Source organism: Nerophis ophidion, linkage group LG09, assembly GCF_033978795.1.
Source record: "Nerophis ophidion isolate RoL-2023_Sa linkage group LG09, RoL_Noph_v1.0, whole genome shotgun sequence".
NCBI classification, from domain to species: Eukaryota; Metazoa; Chordata; class Actinopteri; order Syngnathiformes; family Syngnathidae; genus Nerophis; species Nerophis ophidion.
The window spans coordinates 10,187,452-10,196,806 of NC_084619.1; positions in this window are offsets into that span (position 1 = coordinate 10,187,452).

The window sequence follows — 9,355 nt, forward strand, 5'->3', positions numbered from 1 at the left end:
GCATATGTCAGCAACATTCAATCAATCAATCAATCAATGTTTACTTATATAGCCCTAAATCACTAGTGTCTCAAAGGGCTGCACAAACCACTACGACATCCTCGGTAGGCCCACATAAGGGCAAGGAAAACTCACATTATTGTTCTCTGGTCTACAATTCGGCATTATTAACATTCAAAAGATTTTCACAGTTTAAATATCAAAATTAAAAGATCCTAGAAACCCCAAAACCACTCAAGTTGGCACGTTGTGTAAATGGTGAATAAAAACAGAATACAATGATTGGCAAATCCTTTTCAACTTATGTTCAATTGAATAGACTGCAAAGAAAAGATATTTAAAGTTTGAACTGGAAAACGTTCCATCCATCCATTTTCTACCGCTTATTCCCTTTTGGGGTCGCGGGGGGCGCTGGCGCCTATCTCAGCTACAATCGGGCGGAAGGCGGGGTCAAGTCGCCAAACGTTATTTTTTGCAAATATTAGCTCATTTGGCATTTGATGCCTGCAACATGTTTCAAAAAAAGCTGGCAGAAGTGGCAAAAAAGACTGATAAAGTTGAGGAATGCTCATCAAACACTTATTTGGAACATCCCACAGGTGAACAGGCTAATTTGGAAGAGGTGGGTGCCATGATTGGGTATAAAAGCAGCTTCAATGAAATGCTCAGTCATTCACAAACAAGGATGGGGCGAGGGTCACTTTGTGGAAAAAAAATGTGTGAGCAAGTTGCCCCAACAGTTTAAGAACAACACTTCTCAACGAGCTATTGCAAGGAATTTAGGGATTTCACCATCTACGGTCTGTAATATCACCAAAAGGTTCAGAGAATCTGGAAAAGTCACTGCATGAAAGCAATGATATTACAGACCTTTGTTCCACAGGTGGTACTGCATCAAAAAGCGACATCAGTGTGTAAATGAAATCACCACATGGGCTCAGGAAAACTTAGAAAAATCACTGTCAGTAACTAAAGTTTGTCCATACATCTGTAAATGCAAGTTAAAACTCTACTATGCGAAGTGAAAGCCATTTATCAACAACACCCAGAAACACTGCCGGCTTCTCTGGGCCCCGAGCTCATCTAAGATGGACTGATGCAAAGCGGAAAGGTGTTCTGTGGTCTGACGAGTCCACATTTCAAATTGTTTTTGGAAATTGTGGACATCGTGTCCTCTGGAACAAAGAGGAAAAGAACCATCCGGTTTGTTCTAGGTGCAAAGTTCAAAAGCCAGCATCTGTGATGGTATGGGGGTGTATTAGTACCCAAAGCATGAGTAACTTACACATCTGTGAAGGCACCATTAATGCTGAAAGGTACATACAGGTTTTGGAGCAACTTATGTTGCCATCCAAGCAACGTTATGGACGCCCCTGCTTATTTCAGCTAGACAATGCCAAGCCACGTGTTACAACAGCGTGGCTTCAGAGTAAAAGAGTGTGGGTACTAGACTGGCCTGCCTGTAGTCCAGACATGTCTCCCATTGAAAATGTGTGGCGCAATATGAAGCCTAAAATACCACAACGAAGACCCCTGACTGTTAAACAACTTAAGATGTACATCAAGCAAGAATGGGAAAGAATTCCACCTGAAAAGTTTCCAAAAATTGTTCTCCTCAGTTCCCAAATGTTTACTGAGTGTTGTTAAAAGGAAAGGCCATGTAACACATTGGTAAAAATGCCCATGTGCCAACTTTTTTGCAATGTGTTGCTGCCATTAAATTTTAAGTTTATTTACACACACAAAAAATAAGTTTTTCAGTTCAAACTTTAGATGTCTTTGCAGTCTATTCAATTAAGTATAAGTTGAAAAGGATTTCCAAATCATCCTATTCTGTTTTTATTTACGGGTTTTCTGTTTTCTACATCTGCGATATTAACGGAATTTTTTCAGCAATCTCCTTGATCTTAATCTCCATCGCGCTTGAACCGTGTCCACAAATCAAGTCATACCTCAAACCAAAGCATCTGGAAAAACCTTCCCAGATCTATTAAGTATTTTCTCAATTTTCCCTTGCATGTTTACAAAAAAAAAATACCATTGCTCACACCTTTGTTCTCCACATTCGGTCAATAACAGTCACTATAATCATTTTTTGCAGGTGAACTTTTCCGCTCTTGAATTAAATATCTTTTTGCTAATCCTGACTCATTCTTGACGCGCTCGTTGCTTAGCGACAAGCTTGACATTTCCATTGTGTACAAAATAAAGGTGGTTAACATGTCTGGGTGTGTTTATCACAAAAGTAGATAACGGTGCATCGGGAAAGTATTCACAGCATTTTCCCCAGAATTTATGTTCCAGCCTTTTTCCAAAATAGAATACATTGATTTTCATCAACATTTTACAGACAATACCCCTTAATGACAATGTGAAAAAACATTTTTGAAATAGGCTCCAGCGACCCCAAAAGGGACAAGCGGTAGAAAATGGATGGATAAATGGAAGGTTTGTGCTAATTTCTTCAAAATACAAAGCTATAAAAATCACACGTACATAAGTATTGAAGTGTTTTTCTGGTTTTGCCGTCCTCATCCGGACAGAAGGGTGACATGGCTGGAGCGAAAGGGACGTCGGAGTAAAGTTGCTTTGTTACATGCGAGCATCATTACACAGGACTGCAGTTACAGGAGGAGGTCAAGTCAAAAATGAGGCACTCCTAACTTGGAGGAGCCAAACCATCAGTTTTATATTCCTCCTTCCTGTCTCTGGGTATGTGCTAGGTCAGGACAGAAGTGCGGCTGGATCAAGACGCTTTACTGAACCAAAAGTTGCTTTATTACAAGCGAGTGTCATTAAGCAGGTCTGCAGTACCTGGAGGAGCTCAGGTCAAACTTTAAGGACTCCTCCCTAAAAGAAGCCAAACCCCCAATCTTCTATTCCTACTCCCTGTCTGTGCGTCTGCTGGGTTTAGAGCAGTGGTTCTTAACCTTGTTGGAGGTACCGAACCCCATTAGTTTCATATGCGCATTTATCGAACCCTTCTTAGTGAAAAATAAAATGTTTTTTTTTTCAAATTCAAAACAAAGTTAGGTGTTTTGGTAACACTTTAGTATGGAGAACATATTCTAAGGAACAAAGACTTAATTTAGAGGTTTTTTGGACAATAGGGGAACATATTCTAAGTAACAAAGACTTAATTTAGAGTTTTAGGGTTAAAGGGTTATAATGAGGCCATGCCGAATAAGGCATTAATGATGACTAGTTAAGGGCCAATATGTTCCTAATTTGCATGTTAATAAGCCACTAATTAATGGTGAATATGTTCCCCATACTAAAGTATTACCATGTTTTTTTTTACCGGTGCACAAAATGAACGGTCCATGAACATCACCTTGTTCAATCAATCAATCAATGTTTACTTATATAGCCCTAAATCACTAGTGTCTCAAAGGGCTGCACAAACCACTACGACATCCTCGGTAGGCCCACATAAGGGCAAGGAAAACTCACACCCAGTGGGACGTCGGTGACAATGATGACTATGAGAACCTTGGAGAGGAGGAAAGCAATGGATGTCGAGCGGGTCTAACATGATACTGTGAAAGTTCAATCCATAATGGATCCAACACAGTCGCGAGAGTCCAGTCCAAAGCGGATCCAACACAGCAGCGAGAGTCCCGTTCACAGCGGAGCCAGCAGGAAACCATCCCAAGCGGAGGCGGGTCAGCAGCGCAGAGATGTCCCCAGCCGATACACAGGCAAGCAGTACATGGCCACCGGATCGGACCGGACCCCCTCCACAAGGGAGAGTGGGACATAGGAGAAAAAGAAAAGAAACGGCAGATCAACTGGTCTAAAAAGGGAGTCTATTTAAAGGCCAGAGTATACAAATGAGTTTTAAGGTGAGACTTAAATGCTTCTACTGAGGTGGCATCTCGAACTGTTACCGGGAGGGCATTCCAGAGTACTGGAGCCCGAACGGAAAACGCTCTATAGCCCGCAGACTTTTTTTGGGCTTTGGGAATCACTAATAAGCCGGAGTCCTTTGAACGCAGATTTCTTGCCGGGACATATGGTACAATACAATCGGCAAGATAGGATGGAGCTAGACCGTGTAGTATTTTATACGTAAGTAGTAAAACCTTAAAGTCACATCTTAAGTGCACAGGAAGCCAGTGCAGGTGAGCCAGTACAGGCGTAATGTGATCAAACTTTCTTGTTCTTGTCAAAAGTCTGCATTTTGTACCAACTTCAAAGAACTAAACCAACACAGGGCATAAACTCACAACAAATTACTTCTGCTGTTGCCGTATCCGTAATACGCCGATAGGGAGAAGTTTTTATTGAGACGATGAGTCGGGTGTGTTTTGACCTCCGCCCGAACCCCTAGGGTTGGATCGAACCCAGGTTAAGAACCACTGGTCTAGAGCGTGCATCCTCACCATAAAGGGGGGCTTTGTGTGTAAGTGACTGCAAAACGACAGATGCGGATCGTAGCTTAGATGTTTACATCCAGCTAAACATTTAGTCTCTCTTCACGTATAGGGCCAGTACTCAATACTTTCTCGATGCACTTTTGGCAGCAATTACAGCCTCAAGTCCGTTTTAACACGATGCCACAAGCATGTTTGGAGGAAACCAGGCACCACCGCTCATCACCAGGCCAATACCATCCCTCCAGTGACGTATGGTGGTGGCAGCATCATGCTGTGGGCATGTTTTTCTAGTGGCAGAAACTGGGACACTATAGTCAGGATAGAGGGAAAGATGAATGCAGCAATGTACAGAGACATCCTGGTTTAAAAAACAAAAAAACAAGGCTTTTTAATCCAATCTGATGGAGCTTGGAAGTTGTTATCGAGAGGTATGGGCAAAACTGCCCGGTTGGTAGAGCGGCTGTGCCAACAACTTGAGGGTTGCAGGTTCGATTCCCGCTTCCGCCATCCTAGTCACTCCCGTTGTGTCCTTGGGCAAGACACTTTACCCACCTGCTCCCAGTGCCACCCACACTGGTTTAAATGTAACTTGGATATTGGGTTTCACTATGTAAAGCGCTTTGAGTCACTAGAGAAAAGCGCTATATAAATATAATTCACTTCACTATCTATTGCCGCCTCAAGGGAGTCTCTCCCCGGAAGTCCCCCCCCCCCCCCCCCCCCCCCCCCCCCCCATCCAAAGCCAGCAGCTACAATATTGTGATTGTTGAACATCGAATATTGGCGAGCGGACAGTGTTTTATATCACTTGAGCTGTTTTCATTTTGCCCAGGATGTTGTCCTGTTTGAAATGATAACTTCCTCTACATACATTAATGGTTCTTACATATCTTTGATGGCCTTTTCTTTTTAAAACTACCGTATTTCCTTGAATTGCCGCAGGGCATATAGTACGCGCCTGCCTTGAATTACTGCCTGGGTCAAACTCGCTTCGCAAAATAATTAGCGCATGCTTAGTATTACCGCCTGGTCAAACTCATGACACTTCCCCCTGTAGTCATTTTCAAAATAAAGGAGGCTGATTTCAATACCGGTAATTTGAAATCGCATAAAGGGAAGAAGATTAAGAGCTATTCAGTAGGATTTAAGGTCCAAGCTTACATCACACTCAAATTTTTACTGCATGCCTTTGGTAAGTGCTGGAGTGAGAAGAGGTTTTAAAATAATTAGCGCATGCTTACTGTTACCGCATGCCTTTGGTGAGCGCCGGAGTGAGAAGAGGTTTTAAATTAATTAGCGCCCCGGCGGCAATTCAAGGAAATACGGTAATTTTCATAGAGGATGTTTTATATTTACTTTTGTTTACAATATCCTCAATTGTCACATTGGCGAGGAAAATTGAGTTGGGATTTCCGACTTATTCCTGGAGCCGTTCTTTGGGATATTTTATTTCTTTGGTCCATCCATCCATCCATCCGTTTTCTACCGCTTGTCCCTTTCGAGGTCTGAGTATCCACAAAATACAGTGGGAAGGGATTTCCTGACACATGAAACGGGACGAATTGCACGGATGGATGGATGGTACTTTAAATTGTGTTTTTTGGCAATTCCAACTTTGCCCACAGTGTGAGTTCCTATGCAGAGTGGCGCTTTCCATCATTTTCAGCAGTCTGCATTGCAAAATGAACTATTGTTGTGTATTCTGCTTTCTTATGATGTTCCCTGTTTCTTTAACGTTATTTTTGTTTTCATTTTAAAAGTCCAACAGTTGAGTATTTGATATTCCCAGCGACGCATCGCTTCCTTGCCTCTCTTGCTGATTTAATGCGGCCCAACTCCTTCATTTCATGTTGCAAAGGACTTGCATGACAATTTGTCAGTCTCACTTTCAGAAGGAGGCAGCTTCATCCAGTCAAAGAGAACAGAGGCTCCGTTGTCCCGCCCCAAGGACGGAGTGGCGGCCTGTGCATGAGTAAGAAGGCCACTTCACAAGGACACGTTTCACAGAGAAAGAGATAGCCGGTGAGTCAACATCAGGCCGGTTTAATAAGTCAGCCTCTACCAACACGCTACTGGGCCCGACCCCCCCTCTTTGGGTCAAATATTGCACAACAATGGCTTAATACATTACGTGCTCACTGGACCGTTACCTCGGCAACCTGGACGGTGTTGTTCCACGCACAGATAGGACAGGGAGACCTGGTCGTTACTCGGCAGAATCCATGGAACACAACCATTGGCGTGTTATGTTCACTTTAGCATGCTTTTCTATGGAAACTTAACCAGCAGGCACAAGACATTGAAACAACGTTGAAAACTTGTTGATTTAGGTCCTGATGTTGAGCAACTCAAACATAACGTTGAAACAACATGCGGCGGCGTTTCCGGGTGTTGTTGATAAATGGCTATGCATAGTAGAGTTTTGACTTGCGCTTACAGATGTAGCGACAGACTGTACTTAATGACAGTGGTTTTAACAATCAATCAATCAATCTCTGCGCTGCTGATCCGCCTCCGCTTGGGATGGTTTCCTGCTGGCTCCGCTGTGAACGGGTCTCTCACTGCTGTGTTGGATCCGCTTTGGACTGGACTCTCTCGACTGTGTTGGATCCATTCTAGATTGAACTTTACCAGTATCATGTTAGACCCGCTCGACATCCAAGGCTTTCCTCCTCTCCAAGGTTCTCATAGTCATCATTGTCACCGATGTCCCACTGGGTGTGAGATTTCCTTGCCCTTATGTGGGCCTACCGAGGATGTCGTAGTGGTTTGTGCAGACCTTTGAGACACTAGTGATTTAGGGCTATATAAGTAAACATTGATTGATTGATTGATTATATAGCCCTAAATCACAAGTGTCTCAAAGGGCTGCACAAGCCACAACGACATCCTCGGTTCAAATCCCACAGAAGGGCAACCCAGGGGGATGTCAGTGTGAATGACTATGAGAAATCTTGGAGAGGACCGCAGATGTGGGTGAGCCCACTCGCCCCTCTAGGGGAGACCGGATACAATGGACGTCGAGTGGGTCTAGCATAATATTGTGAAAGTCCAGTCCACAGTGGAGCTAACATAATTGTGAGAGTCCAGTCCATAGTGGGGCCAGCTGGAGACCATCCCAAGCGGAGACGGGTCAGCAGCGCAGGGATGTCCCCAACCAATGCACAGGGAAATGGTTCATGGACAGCCAGTACTTCATCCATGGTCATCGGACCGGACCCCCTCCACAAGGGAGGCGGGGACATAGGAGAAAGAAAAGAAGCGGCAGATCAACTGGTCTAAAAAGGAGGTCTATTTAAAGGCTAGAGTATACAGATGAGTTTTAAGATGGGACTTAAATGCTTCTACTGAGGTAGCATCTTTAACTGTTACCGGGAGGGCATTCCAGAGTACTGGAGCCCCAATAGAAAACGCTCTATAGCCCGCAGACTTTTTTTGGCTCTGGGAATCACTAATAAGCCAGAGATTTCTTGCCGGGACATATGGTACAATATAATCGGCAAGATAGGATGAAGCTAGACTGTGTAGTATTTTATACGTAAGTAGTAAAACCTTAAAGTCACATTTTAAATGCACAGGCATTTTATGAAGTTTTGTTGACTTTTTATGAAGTTTTCCTGAGCCCATGTGGTGATATCCTACACACACCGATGCAGGTTTTTGATGCAGTGAGGGATCATGGGTATTCAGCGTTGGTTTTCAGCCTTGCTGCTTACGTGCGGTGATTTCTCCAGATTGTCTGAACCTTTTGATGATATTACGGAGCGTAGATGGTGAAATCCCTAAATTCCTTGCAATAGCTCGTTGAGAAATGTTGTTCTAAAACTGTTGGACAATTTGCATTTGTTCCTAAAGTGGTGACCCTCGCCCCATCCTTGTTTGTGAATGACTGAGCATTTCATGGAAGCTGCTTTTATACCCAGTGATTGCAACCACCTGTTCCCAATTAGCCTGTTCACCAGTGGGATGTTCCAAATAAGTGTTTGATGAGCATTCCTAAACTTACTCAGTCTTTTTTGCCACTCGTGCCAGCTTTTTTTAAAACATGTTGCAGGCTTAAGATTCAAAATGAACTAATATTGGCAAAAAAGAACGTTTTTCAGTTTGAATGTTAAGAATCTTGTCTCTGCCGTCTATTCAATTGAATATAGGTTGAAAAGGATTTGCAAATCAATCAATCAATCAATCAATGTTTACTTATACAGCCCTAAATCACTAGTGTCTCAAAGGGCTGCACAAACCACTACGACATCCTCGGTAGGCCCACATAAGGGCAAGGAAAACTCACACCCAGTGGGACGTCGGTGACAATGATGACTATGAGAACCTTGGAGAGGAGGAAAGCAATGGATGTCGAGCGGGTCTAACATGATACTGTGAAAGTTCAACATGATACTGTGAAAGTTCAATCCATAATGGATCCAACACAGTCGCGAGAGTCCAGTCCAAAGCGGATCCAACACAGCAGCGAGAGTCCCGTTCACAGCGGAGCCAGCAGGAAACCATCCCAAGCGGAGGCGGATCAGCAGCGCAGAGATGTCCCCAGCCGATACACAGGCGAGCAGTACATGGCCACCGGATCGGACCGGACCCCCTCCACAAGGGAGAGTGGGACATAGAAGAAAAAGAAAAGAAACGGCAGATCAACTGGTCTAAAAAGGGAGTCTATTTAAAGGCTAGAGTATACAAATGAGTTTTAAGGTGTCATTGTATTCTGTTTTTTTTTTTTTTTTTTACGATTTAGACAACGTGCCAACCACACTGGTTTTGGGTTTTGTATAATCCACGCTGTATCAATGTCCTGTGCTGGTTGGGAAGTGACTGAGCTGCCTCACACAGTGAAAAAAAAGGACAAGGAGAGATGGCAGTCGCTATGCAGAATGCATTTGTTTGCAAATATTTTGGTGTTTTCTCCAAGTCTAACGCACAAAAATGTTCAGATTTCTTTAGAATATGATAGCAGAAAAGTTTGGAGT